The sequence below is a fragment of the Panthera leo genome, chromosome B3 (genome assembly GCF_018350215.1).
Source record: "Panthera leo isolate Ple1 chromosome B3, P.leo_Ple1_pat1.1, whole genome shotgun sequence".
Taxonomy (NCBI): Eukaryota; Metazoa; Chordata; class Mammalia; order Carnivora; family Felidae; genus Panthera; species Panthera leo.
This window is the reverse complement of record NC_056684.1, coordinates 126,975,957-127,002,533: the sequence shown is the minus strand read 5'-3', so window position 1 is coordinate 127,002,533 and position 26,577 is coordinate 126,975,957.

Sequence of the window (26,577 nt, the reverse complement as noted above, 5' to 3'; positions counted from 1 at the left end):
AAGTATCATCATTGTTCTCACTTTACATTCCCTCCCATTTCTGCAACAAACTGCTAGCACCAACAGATGAAATATAAAAAAGAATTGAAAAGTCATAGCCCTTCATCAACTAAATTGGAAGAAGTTAGATCTTTGGGGAGGTAGGTATGGTCAGTAACTAGGCAGGGAAATGAGGGAAGCGTCTAGGTAACATCCTATTTCTTGATCTGATTAGCCGTCATTGGGTGTATTCTCTTTGGAATGATTTATCAACATGTAAATTGGTTATATGTGTTCTTATATATCTGTCAGTCTTTAAAAAATGTTCACTGAACAAAAATATTATGTGCTATCTTCCAAGATATAGCTACTTGGAAAAGTAACTCAAAACCATAAGCAGGGTTGAGTTTGCAGACCTTCTGGAACCTAGGTGTAGAAGTCTGGAGAGTGAGACATGAATTGGACTGGATGGAGTTAGAGATGAGAAGTATCCTATGAACAGAAAGAAACTGAATAGAGCCATGATCACTGCATAAAACTTGGGAATGCGAAGAGGCTGAAAATGCTGTTCCTTCTTTGTGGACCCACAGCCTACTTAAAATTCCATACCCAGACAGGCAAGAAAAGGAAGATAGAGGCTGATAACCAGCTTTTGCACTAAGTTGAATCTGCATATTCCAAACAACACCAATGTACAGGAGGCCCAAACCATTGGTATAAGACCGAGGTATGCATTTAGAACTCTAGCTGGAAGCGACTAGAAGTTTTAGAGCAGTTTGGTGACAGGCCAAGGGAAAAAAAAATAACCTTTACAACAAGCAAACAACCAACAACTTACTCAAAGTAGATATGGATTGGGGCTCCTGGGTGGCTCAGTCGGTTAAGTGGCCGACTTCAACTCAGGTTGTGATCTCACAGTTTGCAAGTTTGAGCCCCACGTCGGGTTCTGTGCTGACAGCTCAGAACCTGGGGCCTGCTTCCAATTCTGTGTCTCCCTCTCTCTCTGCTCCCCCACACCCCCATCTGCTCACGCTCTGTCGACCTCTGTCTCTCAAAACATGAATAAACGTTAATTTTTTTAAAAAAGTAGATATGGATTAAAAGCAAATAACCAAATAAATCGATACCTATCCTTCTCTTAAAGAAACGTTACATGGAAAAGATGGATTGCCTCCAACTGAGCAATAATTAGCAAACTCTCTTCTCATCAGAAACAACACATGGAAGATAAAGAATATCCTTTTAAAGTGTTTACAGAAAATTACTGCCACAAAAGAGTACACTGCAAAAGTGTAGGTAAACTTTTTCAAAATTGTGTATGCATATTAGGAGATTATTATTTGTGTATCTGGACAGATGTTGCTGAAGAGCTAATATGGGACTACTTAGGTAAGAACTAACTAATTTGTTTTTTTTTTATGTTTATTTACTTTTGAGAGAGAGAGAAAGAGAGTGTGAGCAAGGACAGGGGAGGGGCAGAGAGAGAGAGGGAGACACAGAACTCAAGCAGGCTCCAGGCTCCTGGGCTATCAGCACAGAGCCCCATGCAGGGCTCAAATTCATGAACCCTGAGGTCATGACCTGAGCCGAAGTCAGATGCTCAACTGAGTGAGCCACCCAGTTGCTCCGGAACTAACTAAATCTTAAGAAAAAGAAATGGAGGGCAGAAACCCAACTGGGTGTTCAGCAACTGGTAAAATCTATGATCTCTTTTAGTTAAATATCAAATATAAACTAGAAACTAGAATCATAACTTCATGATTAACTTGCCAAAGGCCATTAATTAGAACCGCGATAGACCCAAATTTCATAAATAGTTAAATTTGGCAAGAATCTTATTCTGTTTGAGAGAAGGAGAGGTGGACTGAATTAATTTAATTTTGTTAGAAAAAAAGATTGTGTTTCTTGACTCAACAAATATTTACCAAGCACTATCCTAGGTGCTAGGAGATTGTGTAGTTTGTTGGAGACACAGGAGGCCCCTGTGAGCGAGGCAGAGTGGGTGATGGCGGAGGGGGTGAATGTGGTTCAGGGACGGAGCAGGGAACAGAGCCAGTAGGGTATGCGAGGCTGTGGTAAAGAGTTTTAGTAAGATGGGGTAGGGAAAAATCCAACTCCATTTTTTTTTTTAATTTGATTGCTGAGAGTTTGTTAGCTTCGCTCCTTCTCTTCCCCTTCTGCCTCACATCAGGCAAGCTGATAAGACAGCCTCCCTCTTTTGGTGCCAGGAGGTGCCAAACTACACAAACCCCTATCTGCAAGCAGAAGTCCTCACCCCGGCCCTATTGCCACAAAACTCCAAGCCAGTCTCCTTTTGCTGCTTTTTCAAGATATTTTCAAACTCCCTTGGGATTTCTGCTCTTCCAGAAATCCTCTTTATGTGACTGATAAACCTTTTTCAACTCTCTTGGTGCGTGCAGCACCATCAGTGTTTACATCTGAACCAAAATTTTTAAACTTTTTTTTTTTAATGTTTATTGTTGAGAGCGAGAGCACGGGCGAGTGGGGGAGGGACAGAGAGAGAGGGAGACACAGAATCCGAAGCAGGCTCCAGGCTCCGAGCTGTCAGCACAGAGCCCAACATGGGGCTCGAACTCGGGAGCTGTGAGATCGTGACCCGAGCGGAAATCAGAAACTTCACCAACTGAACCACCCAAGCGCCCCACATCGGAACCAAATTTTGCAAAGCCATAACAGGTAGTAAGCCTGTGGAGTATTTGTGCAGGTGTAATTATTTGACTCTGGCTTTATAAAAAAAATATCTTATTTTCTCTGTGCAAAATACAATGAAGGAAGGCAGTATATACGACAGGAAAACTGTTAAAAGTTATTGTAATAGACTCACCCCAATTATCCCCAATCTTCTCCACTCTAGGAAGCCCATATAGAAATTAAGAATGTCTGTGTGTCACATGAGAAAAGCAAGAGGCTGTTCAAGGCCAGCAACTATCCTGTTACTCTAATTCCTTCAGGCGTCATTGAACATGAGAGATGCTGTCACCTTGGTACACTTGAAATGCATTAGGTAATGATGTTGGGAGAGCTGGTGTTGAGATGGTGATGGCTTGGACTCAAGCAGCAGGCGAAGCGATGGGAAGTTGTTTTAAAGGCAGAGCTACCGGGTTTGTTTTTTGTTGCTGTTGTTGAAAATAAGAGAAAGGGAGAGGGGCGCCTGGGTGGCTCAGCTGGCTGAGCATCCCACTTCGGCTCAGGTCACGATCTCACAGTTCCTGAGTTCAAGCCCACACTGGGCTTTGCCTGACACTGTGGAGTCTGCTTCAGATTCTGACACCCTCTCTCTCTCTGCCCCTTCCCTGTTCTCTCTGTCCCTTGCTCTCTCAAAAATAAATAAACATTAAAAAAATAATTTAAGGGTCACCTGGGTGGCTTAGTCACTTGGGCGTCCGACTTCGGCTCAGGTCATGATCTTACGGCCTGGCTGGTGAGTTGGAGCCCCGCGTCGGCCTCTGGGCTGATGGCTCAGAGCCTGGAGCCCGCTTTGGATTCTTTGTCTCCCTCTCTCTCTGCCCCTCCCCCTGCTTGCACTCTGTCTCTCTCTCTCCTTCAAAAATAAATAAACATCAAAAAAAAATTAAGTGATAATTTAAAAAATAAAACAGAAAGAAAGAAATCAAGGTAATTTAAAGATTTTGGCATGAAGAAATGAAACAATTTACAAACGGAATTGCCATTTACTGAGGTGAAAGGAATGTGGGAGGAGCTGGTTCAATGGACAGAAAGGAAATGTTGTGTCTTAAGCATAATAAATATGCTTACCCAAAATGTATTAACAACCACTAATGGCAAGAATTCAAAACCACTGTCTTCATTTTGCCAGGACTGCCTTGAAAAGTTAAAGCCAAATAGTGAAATGTACTATGATCTTGTGTGTGTGTGTGTGTGTGCATGTGTGTGTGTGTGTGCGTGTGTGTGTGTGTGTGTGTGTGTGTGTGGTGGAAAAATAACCTCAACACAGTATCTATTAAATAACTATTTAAACAAGAAAATGCATATAAATCACTGTCTTTGGAAGATTATGGGAATTACACGATTATGTTTGGAAGGAGCACTGACAAGTTTTCTTGAGAAAATAATTATAATATTATCGTGACAAACTCCATTTCTATTGATCATAAGTGTATCATAAGTGTAATGCCTAGTACATAATAGACAATCACTACACTTATTCAAGCAACTGTTGAAGATATTTTAATCTTAAGATGTTACCATTCTAAGAGATAGGGTTTTTTTTTCTTAATTTAACCTACCTGGATTATGGTTTTCAGTTTTTCATTTTGAGATAATTAAAGCTTCACATGCAATTTTAAGTAATAATATAGACAGAGCCTTCACCCGGTGTTACCAAATATTAATATCTTGCATTTCTTTGATACAATATCACAAGCAGGAAATTAACATTGATACAATCTGTTGAGTTTGTTCAAATTTTACCTGGTTTGATGCCTTCATTTGCATGCATGTGGTGGCGGGGGGGTGGCACGGAGTCCTATTTTATCACATCTGTAGATTCATGGGACCATTGCCATAGTCACATACGGAATAACTCCATCATAAGGATCCTTGGTGCTACCTGCTGATAGACATAGCCTTCACCACCACCCCATGCACATACAACCACTAGCAACCAGTCTCTTCTTCATGCCTGTAACATTGTCATTTCAAGAATATTAGGTAGATGAAATCATATATTAGGTAACAGTTCAGCATTAGCTTTTTCACTCTATTTCTGAGTAGTGTTCCATAGTTCGAATACACTACAATTTGTCTTAAGCAGTCACTAAAACTTGTCTGCAGTTTTGGCTACTACAAATAAAGCTGCTATGAACCTCCCTATATTGTGTATGTGTGTGCGTGTCTGTGTGTGTGTGTGTGCGAACGTAAGTTCTTATTTCATTGGAATAATATTTTTTGTTTTTTTGGTTTTTTTTTTTTGCTTTGCTTTGTTTCTCCCTCTCTTTTTTTAATCTTCCAGTGAGTTACTTGAGCACTTTTTAAGACTCCATCTTGATTTAATTATTATGTTTTAGAGTATATTATTGCTTTGTAGTTTTTCTAGTGGTTGCTGTAGGCATTACCATGTGTATCGCTTACTATACTACTTTTGAGATTATTTTTTTCTGTGTTCAGTTTCAGAGGTTTAATCTGGGGCACCTGGATGGCTCAGTCAGTTGAGCATCCAACCTCAGCTCAAGTCATGATTTCATGGTTCATGGGTTCCAGCCCCATGTTGGGCTCTATGCTGACAGCACAGAGCCTGCTTCGGATTCTCTATCTCCCTTTCTCTCTGTCCCTCCCCTGCTTGTGCTCTCTCTCTCTCTCTCAAAAATAGACATTAAAAAAAGAAGTTTAATTTGATATTTCTTGGCATAGATTCCTTTGGCTTTACTGTATTTGAGGTTTGCTTAATTAACCTACTATAGTATACCTGTATTGACATTTTCCCACTTTGTATGAAACATAGAAAATATTTCCATTTAGGTCCTCTTGTAATTCTCACTTTTTAAATATAATTGTCTTAAGTATTTTCTTTACATATAATTGAACAAACTGGTATTATACCTCATTCAATGTTGGTTTCAACCATCAAATATGGTTTAAGAAATTCATTACAAGTAGGATAGTCTGTTTACTCCTAGTTTTACCCATTTGAGGTTCTTACATCTTTTCTGAAGTTTCAAGCTTTCGTTTATTTTTTTTTTTCTATTTAGAGAACTACTTTTATCCATTCTCTAAAGGCAAGTCTGCTAGTTACAAATTTTTGGTTTTTCTTTATCAGAAAACATCTTTACTTTCCCTTCATTCCTGAAGGACGTTGTGTCCAGATACAGAAGTTAGAGCTCACCATTCTTTTCTTTCAGTGCTTCCAAAATGTGCCATTTCTTTCTGGCCTCCAGGGTTTTAGATGCAAAATCTGCCACCCTTGAACCAGTGAGTTTTCATTCTTACCTATTAGTAATGTGTTGGTTATCTGCAGCTACTTTTAAGATTTTTCTCTCGTCTTTAGTTTCAGATGTTCAATTATATTTCTCACTTGAGCTTCTGTGGCTTTATTCTCTTTGGCATTCATTCAGCTTTGTGAATCTGTAAATTCTGTGTTTTTCCAGCTTGGAGGAGTTTTTAACCATTATTTCTTTGAATACCTTTTCAGTTCTACTCTTTCCATCTCTCCGTCTGGGACTCCAATGATCAGAATGGGACTTCTGTTATTGTTTCACTGGTTCTTGAGACTGTACTAACTTCATTCAGGCTGTTCTTCTCTCAAATATTCAGATTGAGCAAATTCTATTGCTGTCATTATGTTCATTAATGTCATCACCTGAAGCTCACCAGTGAGGTCCGTTCGTTTATTTATTTGTGATTTATTTTTCAGTTATATATGTTTCATTTGGCTCTTTTTTAAACTTTTACTTCTTTGCTGTGATTTGCTATTTTTTTTATTTGTTCCAAGAGAGTTTACATTGCTCACTGAAGCATTTTCATGGTGGCTGTTTTAAAAGATTTGCCAGATAATCCTGATATCTGATTTGTCTCGCTATTGGTATCTGTTTATCTTCTCTCATTCATATTGTGATTTTCCTGGTTCTTGGTATAATGAACACTGTTCCAGTTATATTTTAAACATGTTGGATATTATAGTAGGAAACGCTGGATCAGATTTAATGATTCTTTCTATTATTAAGCAGGATATTTCCTTGTGGAAGTGAGGTGCAAGGATCGGGTGGGTTCATATGTTTAACTTCCCACCGTACCCACACACACTTCGACAGTAGAGCCCCTGACTCACAGTGCCTCGCTGCACACAGATGTGGTGCTATTTCGTCTCCCCTCAGCCCTGCTGCTACCTTCCCAGAGAGAGTGCAAAGCCAGTTTGCAGCTCATTACACTAGGCCCTCCAAATCCAGGGAGAGAGTAAGTGGAAAGCAAATTCTCATTATTTTGTTGCTGCCCGCCTGACATGGAAACTCAACACTTTACTGGGTCCCATTGGCATCAGACGTAGAGTGAAGCAGACTAGAATGGAAGGGAAATGTGGAATGCCAACTATGCTCACCTTGAACTACCTCATTCCACCTTGTTGATACTGGGTTGGGTAAAAGAGCAGCTCCCCACTGGGCCAGGCTAACATCCGGAAAGGGGGCAGCAGAGTCTTGATTAGTCCACTTCGTACCACCTAATACTGCCTCATTGATGTCGGGTGGCTGCGGAGGCTTAGCTCCCTGCTGGACCAACCTATTTATTTTTATGCCAGTTTTGCAAATAACAACCTCAATATAGTTTAACAGTAAAAATACATAAGATTTAAAGACTGATATTTCAACCTTTCTATTGCATTTGTTTTATGTTCTTTCCCAAACCTTCTTCACATACACTCATATTTATAGATTTGCAATAATAATACATGCTGCTGTGTATTCTTTTTATGCGTGTATTTATAGTTTCCGTGTTTCTAAAGTCTTCATGATTTTCATTCTGCTGCATACACAATGTGTTGTAATGAGATTTGTGTTACAATTTCTTAAAAGATTATTATGACACTGGAAAAACATTTAAAACCCACTTTAAAAACTCAGTGTACATCCTATTGTACGCTACCAAAGTAGCTGTTCAGCAGTGACTGTATTCGTTTTCCGTTAATGACTATTAGTTTCCAATGACATCTGTAACAAATTAGCACAAGTTTATTGGCTTAAAACAGCACAGATTTATTGGCATTTTATAGTCTTTGAGGTCAGAAGTCTATGGATCTCGATAGGCTGCCATCAAGTTGTCAGGGCTAGGTTTTAATCTGGAGGCTCTAGGGGATTATCCCAGATTTTGCTTTCTCCAGTTCCTAGAGGCTGCCCCCCTTCTTAGCTCATGGTCTCCTGTCACCTTCAAACAATTTGAAGCAACTGCTTTCAAAACTCTCTCACATTGTATCACTTTTAGACTAACTCTTTGGCCTCCTAACTTCCATGTTTAAGAGCCCTTTTGATCACATGGTACATAGCCAAATAATTCAGGATAATCTCCCCTATGTTAATATCATATGATTAGCAACCTTAATTCCATGTGCCACCTCCGTTCCTCTTTGCCACGTAATATCACATTCACGGGCTTGGAAATTAGTTGTGGACATCTTTGAAAGGTCATTATTCTGTGTATACCCATGACATTTTGATTTGGGTTTTCATTTCATTTAACTGAGTCATGCTATTCACTATTCACAAGATATAAATTGAGGTTTACAGGTCTACTACCTATAATTTATCCTTTCAACACTAATTATGAATGGTGGTTGTAAAATTAAGATTGATTCTAAACAAATGTGGCTTTTAGGGTATAGCTTAGATGTTAAATCATTCCTAAAGCTTGGAGAGAGGAAGAACATTTTTTCTTTTATTTATTTATTTTTTTTATCTGAGAGAGAGAGAGAGAGAGCAGGGGAGAGGGGTAGAGGGAGACAGAGAGAGAATCTTAAGCATGCTCAGCGTGGACCCCAATGCAGAGCTCGATCCCACGACCCTGAAATCATGACCTGAGCCCAAACCAAAAGTTGGACACTCAGCCACCTGAGCCAGCCAGATGCCCCAAGAACATTTATTTCTGAAGTCTTTGATCCTTTAGTATATTCCTAAAATAAAAGTTTGTCAGGAAAGGAATAATCAGAGTTGCCCTATTTTCTAAAACAAAGTAATGGAAGAGTGAGCTTAAATTTTTAGACTGGAAAGTGCAATTCCAGGAATCTAGACCAACATCATCGACTTTTACAAAGATGAAACTGAACCCCAGAGTCTTAAAGAACTTGTCTGTAGTCATACATTTGGTAAGTAGCAATGGGACAGTCAGAAGCAGTAATCAGTTTTTCTGAAGGTCAGTCCATGCCCATTTTGTTAAAATATCCATTTGGTGGGGGCAGAAGTGGAGACCTGTTCATGATTTTTTTAATTGAAATTTATTTGCGATGAAAGATTTATGATCAATGTACCATCACATCACCAGGGAAATTTGTTGGAATAAGAAACTATATATTAAAACAAAGGAACAACTAAAGCTAATAGCAACGCTTCGATGGAGATTAATTCTAGATATTTTTATAAGATAAGATTACTTGCTACTATCCTCCATTTTCACTTTCTGGATACAAATGACCACATTATGAGTGAGCCTACATAGAAAACATTTATTCAAATTGAAAAATTCCAATATATCTTATACCAAGTTAAAATGGCACAATATATATATTAAGTTAGCAGTGTATTAAAAATATAATCAATCTATTTTATAGAGGTTCTTTTTAACTAAATGCTTTAAATACATTTATCACGAAACATGTAAGAAATATGTACTCCTAATTTCATCATCCAAGTAAAAATGTTGGCAATTTTTGTACCATAGGAATTTAAATATCCATAAAATGTGTTCATTTTCTAATCAGGTCTCTTCTTCAATTTAATTCAGGTCCAAATGACTAACACAATACAATAGCTAAGAGTTCTCGATTGAAGTCTTGAGTTAACCATCTGTATCTATTGATATCACCTGTCTTTGGGATCAATAGTTGCAAACCAGAATTTACTAGACACAATCCATTTACAGATGACAAAGAAGAAAAAGAATAATCTGTTAATATTTTCCCCCCCCCCCAATCAGGACACTCATCAAAATGATTCAGAAGCCCCCAAATGATGCTTGGGGTTTGGCTACACAAATTAGCCATTAGCAGAAAGTTGGCTTTTGAACACGTTGTGCAAACCTTTGAATTCTTCCCAAGATAATGGCATACTGTGAGCTCAAATGAAGGATCATCCACAAGTGCTCACCAAACTCTTTTGTTTACAGTTAAAAGATTTTTTGAAACAAACCTGTATAGAAATGCTTAGCTTTGAAAAAAAAGCCTTGAATTGTCATCACTGAATATTTGCACTAACAAATTTAGAGAGGAATGTTGGAGGAATGTGAGAAGTTTATGTAAGTACTAGAAATATGAGTTATATCAATGTGTTGATTTGGGTTTTGTCTGTTTTAGTTTTTGTTATCAGTGGTGGTGGTGTTGTTTCATCACCAGACCTGGGCTGACTGTTTTAAGATATCAATTATGCCAGTTACTTTATGCCAAGTATTTTTGTAGCATGATGCATGCACGAGTAAGCCTAAGAAGCCAAGTGCCTGCTCACTGGAAGCATAGTGTGTAAGATTTACAGGATGAGATTGTTAATTATGTTAAAAAATAAATAAAATTATTTAAAACTTTTTTAAAATGCAGAATGAAAAATATGAAGTATTTGCTATACTGGTAATCTTTATTTACCAATAAGACAAAACATCTTTGAGTAACTTATCGTGAAAATTGGGATAATTTAGGGAGTGAATGGGGTTATTAATAATTAGACCAGGATAACAGGCATGAAATCCAATACAGTTCAAGAGGTATAATCAAACCAGTGGAATAAAGAGCTTGGAAGACTTTTCATTCAAACCTGGATCTGAACTCAGGCCGTGGCACTTACTGATTCTGCTTTAACTATAACGTAATTTAAGACATTAAAGACAGTGGTTATTATAAGTAAATGGAACCATAATGACACCAATCTCTTGGGCTTATAGGGAGGAAAAAATACAATAAGATCTTTATTTAAAAAAATTTTTTTAACGTTTTATTTATTTTTGAGACAGGGAGAGACAGAACATGAACAGGGGAGGGTCAGAGAGAGGGAGACACAGAATCTGAAACAGGCTCCAGGCTCTGAGCTGTCAGCACAGAGCCCAACACGGGGCTTAAACTCACGGACCACGAGATCATGACCTGAGCCGAAGTCGGCCGCTTAACCAACTGAGCCACCCAGGCGCCCCTACAATAAGATCTTTAAAGCAGCCAGCAGGGTCATGGCAACCCGTGAATGTTCAGAAAAGGGTCGTTATACGTATGCACGGATACTCGGAAGCTAATAAAAAACAAAAGAACAAGCAGCAGAAGATTCCATCAGAATGTTAGAAATTCTACCTTTAAGCAGTTATTCATTTTGATTAGACTTTTTTCCTTTGAAATGCAAATAATTCTGGGAGGAATATGTATTTTAAGCATTCCATACGCCTTTCTCATTAGGTATTATGAATTAGCACATAAAAGCAACAGATTATGTTTTGTTTAGGACTCTGCTGTGTTCAGAACAGTTTTGCACATGTCACAGTGAAATGTCTGCACATTAACAAGTACTATCATTGCCCTTGCTTTCCAGATGAGGACACAGAATAATATATTGAAGCCCAGAGAATGAGAGGTAGAATTGGGCTGGATTGCAGGTTTGCAGGTTTTGGTATCTAGACCTCTGATTCAGCAGGATTAGCTAAGAACTCATTTTCTGAGTGCAAAGGCTGGAAGTTGCAGGCTCCTTGTTAGAAAAAGAGAGATTTAAGAGACTGTATCTGGTAATCAACTGACTGCTGCTGGCAGATGACACTGGGCAGTGAGTAGAAAGGAAGAATGGGGAGGGAGGAGCACAAACAGGAAGGTGGGATCAGAAAGATAGATGGAAGATATAATGGACAACTGTTTTGTGCCATTTCAAGTACTCTGGCTTCATCTCTTGCGTCAGCCGGTACTGCAGTGGCTCGTTTTATGAAAGCTTTGTGCACTCTGACAGCTCCTTACCTCTTATCCCTGGGCTTCTCTGAAGCCAGGGCATGGGATGCCCACTGAAACCTCGTCGGCCTTTATACCTGGGTACGTCAGAAGCTCAGGGAAGTTCAAACGAACGGAGATATCATGCACATATTTAAAAAGAAATTATTTCTTTCTTGGAGTGCAAAGGTCTGAGAAGCATTTCATAATGCTCCTCCAAAGATCACAATGCATTGAGCACTGGTTGGCTTTTCTCTTTCTGTTTGTCTCTCTTTGTCTTTCGTTCCTTGTTTTTTTTAAGTTTTTTTAAAAAAATTTTTTTTAACGTTTACTTATTTTTTTGAGACAGGGAGAGACAGAGCATGAACGGGGGAGGGTCAGAGAGAGAGGGAGACACAGAATCTGAAACAGGCTCCAGGCTGAGCTGTCAGCACAGAGCCCGACGCAGGGCTCGAACTCACAGAGTGCGAGATGGTGACCTGAGCCGAAGTCGGCCGCTTAACCGACTGAGCCACCCAGGCGCCTCAAGGTTTTTTTTTTTTTAATATTTATTTATTTTTGAGAAAGAGAGAGAGAGATAGGGCATGGGGCAGAGAGAGAGGGAGACACAGAATCTGAAGCAAGCTCCAGGCTCTGAACCATTAGCATAGACCCTGACGCAGGTCTCAAATTCATAAACAGTGAGATCATGACCTGAGCCAAAGTTGGACACTTAATCAACTGAGCCACCCAAGCGCCCCATCTTTGTTCTTCATTCCTATTTCAAGAGACCCAGGCTCTTGAAAATATGAGAGAAATATGAGAGACCAGAAAAATATGGTCTCTGTTCTGCCAGGAAATTGTTCACATAATGAAGAAATTAGCAAACCAAAAATACGTATCAGAAAGAAACAAGAAAAAATGTGGAATGGGTCTTGTGGGTATTGGCCCAATGGGTCCAAGTTTAAAAGATTTATTGGCCTTGAAGCACTTAGAATCTGTCTTAGATGAGATGGCTTTTTGCAGCGTGAACGTAATAATTGTCTACCTGTAGCATTGGTATGGCACTGTTATCCGTAGACCAATAGCATGGATATCACACAGGAGCATATTAGAGATACAAATTTTAAGTCAATTCAGATGTATTCAGTAAGAATATGTATTTTATGAAGCTTCCAGATAATTTGTATTATATTTAAGTTTAAGAAACACCAGCCTACAGTAAATAAAGTGGAGATGGCTTAAGAGATTATTGAGGAAGGAGTCAGAAGGCTCAAGAAAATAAAAATGAGTCTCTTGGAAGGAAATGGAGAATGGTCCCTTTGCTAAAGCAGTGAGGAATGTATAGGTAAGAGGAGTAGTGGCATCTTTAAAAATCTTGGTGAAAGCACTGTTCTCCAGGGCAAGGTTCAATGTAGGGATATACCTATTGACTGGGACCCCTATTTTGAATGGGAGACGGTAGACTCTGGAATGCAGAAGCCAGATGGCAACACTCCATGAGCAAGGACAAGGTGGATTAATGACCATCATGGATCACAAGGGCCAAATGGTAATTATGTTGCTTTAACCTGCAGGATCTGTGAAGATGATTAATGGATCCTGGTGTTTCGTCCTGAAAAGATAGTTAAAAATAGGTGTTACTTGACTTGAATAACTAAGAAAAAAGAAATGAGAGCTAGTGAGTCAAAAGTTGACATTAGTGATCATGTCAACCTTTCAACCAGTTTTTAAATGTAATATTCCCTGCCTCAGAGCCATTGTCCACCTATGCGGAAGCTGAGTTTCTAGAGGAAAATCCTTGCAATGTATGGGGCGAAAGTAAACATCCAAACTTTTTGAACTGGACACTGTTGGACATGGTGTCTGAATTTGCACTGAGACCAAGGGACTGAAAGTGCCGTCTTGGTTTTCCAGATAGAATGATGATTTAAGGAGTAGAGGTGATGGATGGAGTCTGACTCAAGTCCATTGTACAGTGGGTCTAATACATTCATAACTAATCCTGTCTCTATTTTCTAGCACCCAAGCATATAATTGGGATCGGTATATTTAATAGTTAAAAAAAATATCACATTGTTTTTATAAACTGTGAAGTGAGACATTCTTGGCAGAAAGGGTAGAGGACCCTAAAACTGATTTCTGCAGTCCCTTGGCAACATAGTATATCAGAAACAATACTGTCTCCCAGAAGGAGTTATGCGATTAACACCACCATCTAACTTTTATAAAATGTAGAAGTGTAGGCTCCCATCATATTCCCATTCAAACCCAAAAATGTCGGGGAAGGCAGACGGTGGTAGCGAGGTGAATTCACAATGCTTTCCAATGTGAACTGGGAAATGTGGCGTTAACATTGACAGGAACACCCTTAACCAGTGGAAGATGAAGCTGATGAATAATGCTCTCCTTGCTTTTATCTCACTGGAAGAGAGTTTTGGGAAGAATATCACATGACTATCCAGAACATCTCATAAGATACAACATTAGTAGCCCACGCACATGGTGTCAAATAAAAACCCTCCTGAGAACCAGCTAGAAAGAACTGGCTGTAGGGGAGTAGGCTGAACCAGCAGTATAATCAAAGAGTTTATCAGAGTGTTTCCCCTTAAGGTCAGTCCATTTTCAGGAGGGGCTATGAACAAGACCTTGTTTCCAATGGTGATCCAAAGGTCAGGGACCCGAGGTGAGAAAAGAAACTTAAGTACAGTTGAATCAAGTCAGTGGTCCTTTCGTTCAGATTAGTGAGTGTAGACAAACAGCTCACCCAACTATCTGTGAAACAAAGAATGGGAATTTGAAGGGTCTGTGTCTGGCCTTGTCATAGGTAAACACAGAAGCCATCCAGAAGTCTTAGGTAAGTTGTATAGGGAAGGATTGTTCTTTGTAGTAAGTCTTTTCCCAAACACAACAAGTTGGAGATGTCTTGACCATGGCTATTTGCCAAGAGCACAGAACTCAGGGGAAAATTCAACACTGCCAGTGGTCAACTCAGAAACATATCTTCTGATTGCCTTCCCATTTTTCTCTTTTTCATGACCTTGTCCCTCACTCCTGCTCTGTGGAATCACTTGAAAGTAAACTGCCTACACATAAGCCTTTTTCAGGCTCTGCTTTTGGGACAACCAGGCTAAGATAAAATAACAAAAGCAACCCTTACATTGAACTTAAATTAAGGGTCAGTGGTATAACAGAACTGTAGGGCTAGATTAGTCTTCAAGAGAATAGGCTTGCTCTAAAACCTTGCCTGGTATTGACAAAGACTTGTCAATATAGAAATATCAGTGCTCTGGGAATCTGAAGACTTGTATTGAAATGACTTATCAGTTATCGGAGTTTAGAAAAAAAATACTTAAACTCTCAGTATTTCAAGTGTTCAGTCGGTGAAATAGAGGCAACAATACCTGAGCTCGTAGATTATTATGAGGATCAAATGCTGTAAAGTACAGAAAAGTTCCTTGAATTCCTTCTGTACAAGTCATTACTAATTCATGAATGGGTTTCTCTCCTTCAATTGTTTAATATAGGTCTTTGGCACGTAAAGAGGTGTTAAATTAAGTTAGGAATGAGAAAGAGAGGGAGGGAGGAAAACAGCAAGATGGCTGATGGCTGCTATGGATCTCTTGGAAACACATTTCCACCCAAATTACTCAGTGGCTTACATGCTCTCAGGCATCAAGGCCATGACCATTTCTCTTTGCCTTCTTTTTTATATGTGCATTTACTCTGACTTAAGCTCAGCAATTGCTTTTTCTGTGAAAGGCCAGATAGTAAATATTTGATACTTTGGACTCTATGTTCTTTGTCTCAACTACCTAGCACTGCCTTTGTAACAAAAATGTAACCATAAACAGTAGTAACTGAAGGGGCATGGCTGCATTCCAAAAAATATCAAAACTGGTGGCAGCTGGATATGGCCAGCCCACGGGGAGTAGTGTTTGACCCCTGATCTGACAGGAGTTTAAAGAAATATTCAGTTCTGTTAATATGCCATCCCACTTCATGCTTCTGGTTTTATTCATATACCTTTCCTCTAACAAAATATCTTTGGTTTGTTTGGCTGGTGACCTTCTAGCCATCCTTCAAAACAACATCAGAGACTCAGTTAAGTATTACCTCTGAAGTTAGGCACTGTTATCAAATATCCCAGGGAGGTCTTCAACAATACATCCTTTATTCTCCTGCTTTACCTTATAATCAGCTTTCTTTTGATGTGTATAATAATTTACTGGCCATCTGCATATCGCTTTTCTCTATAAGAATTCCTTTAGGGAAGGGAAAGTTCATCTTTTAAATTCAGCTCTTATCATGTGTTTTTTGAAACGTTGGTTCGTTGCGCTGGTTGAAAATTTTAATGTATGATGTACAAATGAAACATTCGCCATGACTTTCTGGAAACTTGGTCTTCCTGGCTTGCAATTTTGGAGGAAAAGTTGCTTCCATTTAAGACTCAGACAACATAAGACAAATAAAAGTAACAATATTTGCCTGCGGTGACCCTCTTCTATTTTTTTTTTTTTTTTTACTGGAAATCTTTACTAAAGTTTGAATCTGTAGGGTGCCTCATTAGGAGAGATAACCAGATTTACAGCTGAGATTTTGAGAGAAGAAATAATGGAAAAAATCTGAAAGCATTTCCTTATTTTATTCAGACTTGCTCTTTCAAAATAAATAGCTGATTAAAAAAAGGACTCTTAACAGCAATTCAGACCATATGGTAACATACTATCTTCATCCCATTAAGATCCCAACATTAAGGCAATCTTCTTTAAAAGAAAAATGCTTTTAATAGGATTTTTACTATTTTTTATAGCTTTTCTGCCTCCGTCTTTAATACACCCCAAAATAAAATTCATACCCACATTCCAAAAACGTTCTGTGTATAAGTTACTCATTGACTTCGGGACAGTGAATAGTGTCATCACGAATAAATTTACAACTAAACTGCACTAAACTAAAATTAAAACTAAAATCACCTCATACCATCAGCAGAGTTTATAATCCCAGGACTTGCATTTTCTTCAGGGGTGAAATATCTTGTATTTTCTTCTGGCTTTTTCTCTAGCAGTTGTATCAGCTTCAAATATCATTCTGGTGCTTTTCACTGCACTTAGGTCATAGTTGTCATTAGCTAAGAAATCCTGAGGAAAAAGTCAAACTTATCACGGGAAAACTATGAAAGGAACCAAAAACTCTGTCAAAATATTCGGGTTTGTAGCAGGTAGTAGTGATTATGAAACAGATTCCAGGATGAAAAAAAAAAAGTCAAACACTGAATGACTAGTCTGAACATTGCATAGTGAACCAAAAAGCCACAGATGTTTCCAGGTTTATGTCTGAAAATCTGGAAAGATGAATGATTTATATATTTTCATTTTTATGATGGGGGCAAGTGAAGTGAATTGTTCTGTAAGTAACAAGTCATGAGATGTTGGAACATATGCTGGAAAGCTCAGTCACTTGGATGCCAAAATTGGCTTCTCTACTTAGTCCTCACAGCTAACCATATTTTATTTCTGGCTCATAGATTCCTTCTATTTTAATAGAATTTTTTTTATTATTTTATGGAAAAAATGTAGAGGTGACAAATAACTTTTTGACTACTTTAAATATTGCAAAGAAATTTAGGAATTGTTTCAGTTGACGAGGTTTGGTATGAAGGGAAAATTAAGTTAGGAATATACGATTTTGAAAATATGCTTTCAGGAAAATCTATGTAGGCGATTTCTAAGGAAAGGTAAATACAACAGAGTGAAAAGTCTATATTCTCCCATTTTCTGCATCTATATTCTACAGTCTTAAATATATATATACATCTATATATTTATAGATATATAGATAATAGATGTATAGATATATAGATGTATAGACATCCTTAAGCTCAAACTCCAGGTACCTGCTATATCAGGATATTGTCTTCAACATACGCATTGTGGATCACAATATGGACCAATAAATAGTATAGCAATTTATAATAATTAACACGCTTGTAATATTCCTTTGAATATGATTCAAATGGTATTTACACTAATACATTGACTTAAATGTTAGAATGGCTTTTTTCCTGCCTTACAAGTTTTCTTCCTTGTCTCTCTTTCTCACGCCCAGAATACCGCAGTATGGGCCAGAACCTGACATAAGCGCTGAACAGTTTCTTTCAAACACACCTGAACATTGGTCACTTCTAGTGATAATCCTAACATTTGGCTAAATGTTTACAGAAGAAAATTTATGAAAAACTATGCACTAATCACCTGGTCTGGCTAATTCTGTAAAAGTCTAATGTTCTCAGTAGGGAGCATACACAACTACAGAAACCTACCAGGATCCTAGCTTCAACCTCCACCGTGATATACCGTTCCTGATTTTAAGAACAACATACGGAATTCCCACTTGTGCTAGTAACACTCTAGTTAGGAGATACAAATCACAGCAGTTATTTGAACAAAAAGAAATTAATATAAAGAATTTTCTAACTGGATATAAAGCTGTTAACTTTACCTCAAAGGGTAAAGTGAAAGCATAAAAGCATCATGGAGGTAGCAATTTCACAAAGCAGCTTCCTACCTGTCCCTAAAATCCCAAATGCCTCATGCGTGGAAGACTTTTCAGGAATCTGCAGCTCACCTTGTAATGTCTCTGTCATTTCTGGAAGGTAGCATGTCCCGGGACCCCTGATATCATTAAACAAAACAAACAAATAAATATCCAACTTTTTTTCAGTAGGTACAGCAGAAGCATTAGCCTTCTATGATCTATTACATTCTAGAAGTGGAAGCCTCTTACAATATCTTTTACAAAATACACAATGTTACTTCATATACTTATGATAAATTAGTTGTGATTATTTTAACATTACTGGTAGTACTTATCAAGTGAAAGCACACTTTTTTGGCAGTTTGAACACTCATACCTACCTCTGTATATACGGGACTGTTTCTTTTTATTAAAAGCATATTTTCCAAAGCTGATATTTGGTAGAATGGATATGTACCTATATGAAATTCTAGATATAGATACATGGTGTATGATAGATAGACTGATAGATAGGTACAGAGATACAAAGATAGATCTCTACTCTACATTTATGTATGAACTAGCTCTTTTATTATAGTAAAATGAGCGTATGTAGTCTAAACTATTCTCATGCATACTAGTGTGCTGTGAACTGGGTTCCAAATGTTACTCTTTAATACCAAACAACACTTTGTATAAGGTATAAAATGATGACATATTAGAAATATATTACTATGTTTAAGACCCATTATATTCTGTGATTTTTGCTCAGAATACCAAACCTTAAAAATTGTGTAAAGTTGGTCGGGTGCCTGGGTGGGTCAGTCAGCTGAGCGTCTGACTTCAGCTCAGGTCATGATCTCACAGTTTGTGAGTTCGAGCCCTGAGTCGGGCTCTGTGCTGACATCTCGGAGCCCGGAGCCTGCTTCAGAATCTGTGTCTCCCTCTCTCTCTGCTCTTCCCAGCTCATGCTCTGTCTCTCTCTCCTTCAAAAATAAATAAACATTTAAAAGTATTTAAAACAAAAGAATCATATAAAATTGTTGATTCATCTGTCATACGATAGCATTATACTGAAAAAGTGGTTTTGCTTTGAAATTCTCCTAATTATGTCTCTTAGCACAGCACAGGTATATTCACTGAAACAATTTGATATCTGTGTGTTAAATATGTATATGAATTACATGCTTATTAAATACATAACTAGCCACCTATATTTATATTAACTCTCTGTGATTGTTTCATTCCTTACTTCTTTTCCGGTCTCCAGAACAACATATCTAACTGACAAATCTAACTGAACTCTATTTGGATCTCTCAAAGGCATCTAAAATGCAGCAATTTCAAAATGAAACTCTCTCTTCCAGCTTGATCCACTTAAAGTATCTGATTTTTCGTAGGGTTAAGGCAAAAATCCTCAGTATGTCATATAATGCATCCATTTGTCAGTCCTTGCTACTCTACACCGTCTCATCAACCATGACCCATTCCTTTGTCACATCCACATGGACACTTCGGTTTTCAAGCTGCATCGAGGGCTCTGCATTTTCTAGTTTATCTGCCCAGATTGTCACCAGGCTCACCCACACATTCCCCAAGTTTGCCCTGTTTCTAGAGGGATTTTTTTTTATGTCTTCAAAGGATAAGGAACATCTTTTTCTTACATGTTTATTTGATATAGCCAGGTACATACTAAACTTTGTAATGATAGATTTTTGATTTTTAAGTTACCATCTGTTTCCTCCATTAGTCTCAACTTTTGTGTGTGTGAAAGCAGGTGCATCTGTTTTTTTTTGGTTTATTGTTATTGTTATTATTGTTTTTTGACTATTACCTGGCACATTTTAGACACTCAACAGACATTTGTTGCAGGAAGAAACAAAAAGAGAATTGGATTCATGGATTATCAAGGAATTTTTTACATGAAAATGTCCTAAGTTTGGTGTCTGATTAAAATAATTTCAAACTCGGGCTCCAACGTGAAGAAACTATAACTTGAAATTTTGTATCATATTTTTATTAGCTATAATGAGCAAGACCTATGTTCCAATGAACATTAAATGAAATAGTATATGTAAATCATGGATGCCAAGCCATATTCTATGTATACATTCTAAAAGAAGTAATTCTCTCCCTCTCTAAATGAAATAACTAAATTTGCAGTGGTTTTCTGAATGCTTCACTACATCCAAATGTGACATCCAACTTGACATATAATCATAATTTTTCCATCAGGTTTCCTAACATGTTGGCAAATCTTTAGAAATTTCAGATGTATGATTTGTTTTCCCCAAATTTAAATCTCATTTTTAAAATCCCAATAAAGCAATCAACTGTTTCAAGATAAATTATATTAATCTAACTTATTTGAAACTTTAAAAATATGTGCCATTAAAGGGAAATAATAGAGCTCTTAATACTTACAGCATATTTACATGTCGTTATAGACTGAATGCTTGTGTCTCCCCCAAATGTATATGTTGAAACCTAATCCCTAATGCAATGGCATGGGAGGTGCGACTTTGAGAGGTGTTAGGTCATGAGGGTGGAGACCTTGTGAATGGGGTTAGTGCTCCTATAAAAGAGACCCCTGAGAGTGCCCTTGCTTCTTCATCATAAGAGCACACAGCAGGAGTATGGCTTTCTATGAACAAATAAGCCAGTCCTCACCAGATACTGACTTTGCCACCAAGTTGATCTTGGACTTCAGGATCTAGAACTGTGAAAAATAAATTTCTGTTGTTTATAAGCCATGCAGTCTATGGAATTCTGTTATGGCAGCCCAAACATACTAAGATGTATTTCTCCAAGTTATATAAATAAATTTTGGCTATTTACTTTCACATGTTGTTTTGTTTTGGGGGCTTGGGGGAGGGGCAAAATTATGCTCAGGGACTGAGTTTTTCTTTGCCAGCAATTTACTTAACACAGGTTCACTGTGGAAATTTCACCAGCCTATAGCATACAGGATGATGTCCCTCAGTAAGCCAATTACGAAATAACATACTCCAAACCAATGATAGATTAATCACACTATTGTTCCAGGTAAGGGGAGACGAAAGAAATAAAGTCCATATTTAGTTGAGGTGTACCTTTATACAAGCTGGAGCTCAGGACAGATGGCTTAGTCAACCAAGAGCTAACATCCAGCTGCCAGGGCAGAAGTAAAAGTCCCTGGTAGCTAGAGCATGATAGAGAAATAAGACCACTGGTATTAATGGGCAAGATGATCCTTGAGGGGCCTCTACAAGGCTATTGCCACTGCCAGTAAGAATCGCCTTCACTTGACAGGAGCTAATTGTCCAAGGTCTTTGGAGAGCTTTCTGAATCCGCAAAATGTTTCCTTGGCTAGACCAAACACTCTAGGATGGTCCTCACAAACTCTCGGTATCCAGCCTACGTGTCCCCTGTCATCATTGCTTCTTCCTATGTTTTGCATTGGTAAGCCCCGTGGCAACCCTTAGCAGCTGAGCTACTGAGTTCTTACCAGTAAGAACATAAGATGATGACATCTTAACACAACTTAATTACTTTTTGGATAAAAACGACTTTTGTTTGTCTTTGTCACGAACAAGTGAGTTACAACAACTTCACTTAAGTGGATTTGAAATCACATATAACATATATGTGATTATCTACACACACATATGTGCATGTGTTTATAACCTCTTTTAGGGCAGTCCTCCTTCCACGTGCCAAAATGTGCTTCGAATATAGCAATTTCTCTTTATCAAGTAGGATACCTACGCTGTCATTAAAATCATCATGCTGTAAAAATCCTTTTTGATTGTGTCACATAAATTTTACAATTTTTTTTCTTTTTTAGAATTTTGGTATCGCATGTTACTTCCATGAGAATAGCAATTATAAAATCAGTCCTCAAAAAGTTCAAATATGCTTCAAAGGAGTACCGATTCCACTTTCACATTTAATCTGATTAGTACGATTAGATTTTTGTCTGGTTTTCGATGCAATGTCCTAGACCAGTAGAATGTTGTCTCCTAAAATAATCAGGGTCAATCAACCAGATAGCTTTGGTATCAATGGATTGACAAGGATCTCCTTTAACATTTTTTTTCTTCTTTTTGCTCAAAGACTTGTAATAACTGATCAAATAATCGGAGTACCAGATGGAATTATGCGAAGGTGTGTGTATATTCAGGTGCTAAGAGACCATCAACAGCCACTACACTGTTATACTTGAAGTTCTGACAGTATACGCAGACTGACCGGAGTATTATGTGGCTGGGGCAGCATAGCTCTTCACCTGGACTCCAGAAGTCTGCTCGACACATACTCAGAAAAGTTTGCACCATCGCACCCAGGTCTCCATTTTTCCCCCTTTTTATTTTTTATAGATATATTAAACATATTACACAAATTTTAAAAATCATATTTTTTCAATAACTAAAACAGTACTTCTCCCCCCTTTTTTTCAGCTTCCTGTTTGTCCTTATGTAGGTATACTTAATTTTTTTTATATTTATATAACCGTGGATATACTTCTTATTTAGAGTCACTTGTATACAAGATGCTTTGTGCATTCCCCCACGGATCCTTTTGCCATTTTTACGCAGCCTGGGTTCCCTGTTGCAGTTTCAATAGCAACATCTATGTGTCTCTTTGTTAGAGGACTACCTCAAACTTTCAGAGTGCATTTTTCCTTAATGTATGTAAATGCAGAATAAATTGTATATCACATCCTTTACACAAGCATACTTTAAGAATTATCTGGGGCGCCTGGGTGGCTCAGTCGGTTAAGCATCCGACTTCGGCTCAGGTCATGATCTCACGGTCCGTGAGTTCAAGCCCCGTGTCGGGCTCTGTGCTGACGGCTCAGAGCCTGGAGCCTGTTTCAGATTCTGTGTCTCCCTCTCTCTCTGACCCTCCCCCGTTCATGCTCTGTCTCTCTCTGTCTCAAAAATAAATAAACATTAAAAAAAATTTTTTTAAAAAGAATTATCTCATTGAGATAGAAATAAAATTACCCTCATTCCTTTGTCCCTAGTCAGAATTGGAAATATGACTTACTTTCTCCAGCGCTCGCTTCCAGGGGGTGCCACTATGTAATTTAGAGTGATGTCACATACTTTCTTGACCTCCTTCTCTTCTTCACTCTATTTTCTTACTTCCTTACCAGGTTTTCCTGTGGATACTTCCTAGCAAATCACTCTCAAATCTCGCTTCTAAAAACTACTCTGAGAAACCCAATCTAAAATAAGATATGAGGAACAAAATAAACAAATTGTTTAATGGGGATATTTTTTTTTTTAATTTTTTTTTTCAACGTTTTTTAATTTATTTTTGGGACAGAGAGAGACAGAGCACGAACGGGGGAGGGGCAGAGAGAGAGGGAGACACAGAATCGGAAACAGGCTCCAGGCTCCGAGCCATCAGCCCAGAGCCTGACGCGGGGCTCAAACTCACGGACCGCGAGATCGTGACCTGGCTGAAGTCGGACGCCCAACCGACTGCGCCACCCAGGCGCCCCAATGGGGATATTTTTTATCTCACGTGTAAAATACTTCTTCATGAAGGCATTTCCTAGATGGTTCTTGGTCAGAATTAGTCAACAGAATTAGTCAACAATGAAGACAGGGTTGGTAGGCAAAGTGAAGTAGCTACCATTACTCTCAACACCATCATATTCAGATTCAGTGATGAACAAATTTAAAGATGATCCTCAAATTTCTGGCTGTCATCATTCTCCTCTGCCCCTTTTCTAGCTCTTCTTTCTAACTGCCAGCCAAGTTGACCACAGCAAACGTAGGGCCATCACCAGGAGCTTGACTGTGGCTCACAGAAAAGGTACCTACAGAAGGTCAACAGCTTCCTGTAGACTTCCCCATGAGTTTCCCTCTTCCACTTTGGTAGCTGAAAGAGCTTGGATTCTATGATTGACTTGAAAAACAGCCTTCAGGAGAGCCTGGGTGGCTCAGTCGGTTAAGCATCCGACTTCAGCTCAGGGCACGATCTCGCGGCCCGTGAGTTCGAGCCCCGCGTGGGGCTCTGAGCTGATGGCTCAGAACCTGGAGCCTGCTTCCGATTCTGTGTCTCCCTCTCTCTCTGCCCCTCCCCCGTTCATGCTGTCTCTCTGTCTCAAAAATAAACGTTCAAAAAAATTAAAAAAAAAAGAAAAACAGTCTTCAGTTATTTTTCCAGACCTTAAATTCCACAGATCTTTTGTAATTGTGCAAGATCTAATTTGTACACTCAGTTCCTTATAACATTCATTGTGACTTATACATACAGTGACTCACACATAATGGACATTGCATAAACATTTGATGAATAAGTTGATGGTGATTTCACTGGGAGAGGTAATTTGCTAAGTGACTGGGAAGTTATATGCCCCAAATATTAAGTACTTTCTTTTTCACTAATAGAATTAAGTTCAGTCATAAGCAATGAAGATATTCCTCTAAACATATATTTCCTTATGATATTTAGAATTCATAAAAAATCCTTTTTCTTTTTAATTTAGAAAGAAAGCAAAAGAAAGGCATAGGAGTAGAACATTCACGTCCCCCGTTGATAATTCAAATTGATCAAGTGCTCAGTGTACAAATCATTGCCTGTCTAATTGGAGCATAGATAAATGTGTCCAAGAAAACATGATTCAGTGTCCCTGAAAATAAATTGGATCACACTGAACTTTCTTTTTCCTGCCTAACAAAAGAAAGACGCTTCTACATAGGCAGCCAGGAAACATTAAGTCATTTCTAGTTAAATATGTGAAATTTTATAAATGACAGCTCAAAATCAAGCCTTGAAAAACAGCGGTGTTTAGATGCTGCCTTTGTGCAAAAAGACCCAAAGTGTCACTTGTTTTATTCTACTTTTCAGTGAGGAAACCTAATAGAAACCACCGTGAATTATGGCTTGCCTCATAGAGGCTTAACCATTCAATACATGATGGTTGTATTGCTTAACCATGATGCTTAACCATGAAGGATCCCAAGATTTATCGTATATGTAAGAAACCATTCAATACAATAAAAACTCATGAAAATTAATATTTTTCAAGCTAAATTATTATAGAAATTATTTATATGTAGATTATTAATAGTGCCCTCATTATTCATTTTCAAGTTACTTAATAAATTCCAGTGGAAGCATTAATATGCTATCTTCAATTCAAGATAGGTATTATTCTGCTGTTTCAATTGGATTTTCAGTTTTTCCTCTTACTCCACTTTTCTTCCCAATAATATTTTTTTAAGTTTATTTATTTATTTTGAGAGAGATAGAGACAGGATGAGTGGGGGAGGGGGTGAGAGAGAGGGAGAGAGAGACAATCTCACGTAGGCTCCATGCTGTTAGTAGAGAGCCTGACGTGGGGCTCGAATCAATGAAACCGTGAGATCATGACCTGAGCCAAAACCAAGAGTCAGAGTTTAACCAACTGAGCCACCCATGCACCCCCAATAATGTTATTTCTAATTACTTTTTTTTTTTCAGGAAGGAAAATAAACTATAAGGTGGTCATATAGTAAAATGCTGCCTTTAACTCTTATTGAGTTAAACAGCATACAACGCCAGACTGCACATTGGGAAAGCTTTCAATGTGTTTATATGCTAAAGATTTACAGGTGATTCTGATATGAAGCTAGCATTTTCACACCTCTCTTTCTTTACCATATAAAGCCCTAAAGATATAAATAGGTATAGATAACTATTTGTCTCATAAGTCCTCTAAAGGACATAAGCATTATTTAAGAGTTAAGCAATATTTAATAAAATTTTTCACACTAAGTAAATTGTGGAAAATACTAGCTCTAGTATCTATTAGCTCTGTGATCCTAACCTCATTTCTCTTCTCTGAAATGCATTTCCATTTGTAAAAACTAGAGACTCTCTCTACCAAGCCTACCTTGCAGAGCACTCCTAAAGTTCAATGCAATTAACGAATGTACAAATATGCTTTGTAAACCCTGAGATGGTGCATGGCTGAAAAAACAAACAAAAAAATCCTGAATACTGTGAATTACGTTATGTATTTTCATTAACCCCTCTTCCAATCACATCTAAACACCACTTTCCCAGCAACATCTAGGTTTGTGTTTGACCAAATACTTGGCCACCATAACCTAGTTGACACGTAAGATTAGCCATCAGAGTAGGTCTTCAATAAATAGAAACTATTTGACACAAACATGAAAACATACGGATATCTTTAACATAAAATAAAACTCATTTTAAAAATAAAAGCATTCACACATACACACATACACACAAGGAAAATTAAAATGTACTCCACCATTAGGAAACATTGTTCATTGTTCATGTTGCTAATGTTGTAGGGGAATAAAAACAGAAGCACAAAATCTTCACTTAAGAATAATAGCTATAGGGGTACCTGGGTGACTTAGTTGGTTAAGCAACCAACTTCGTCTCAGGTCATTATCTTGCAGTTCATAAGTTTAAGCCCCACATCAGGCTCTGTGCTGACAGCTCGGAGCCTGGAACCTGCTTCAGAT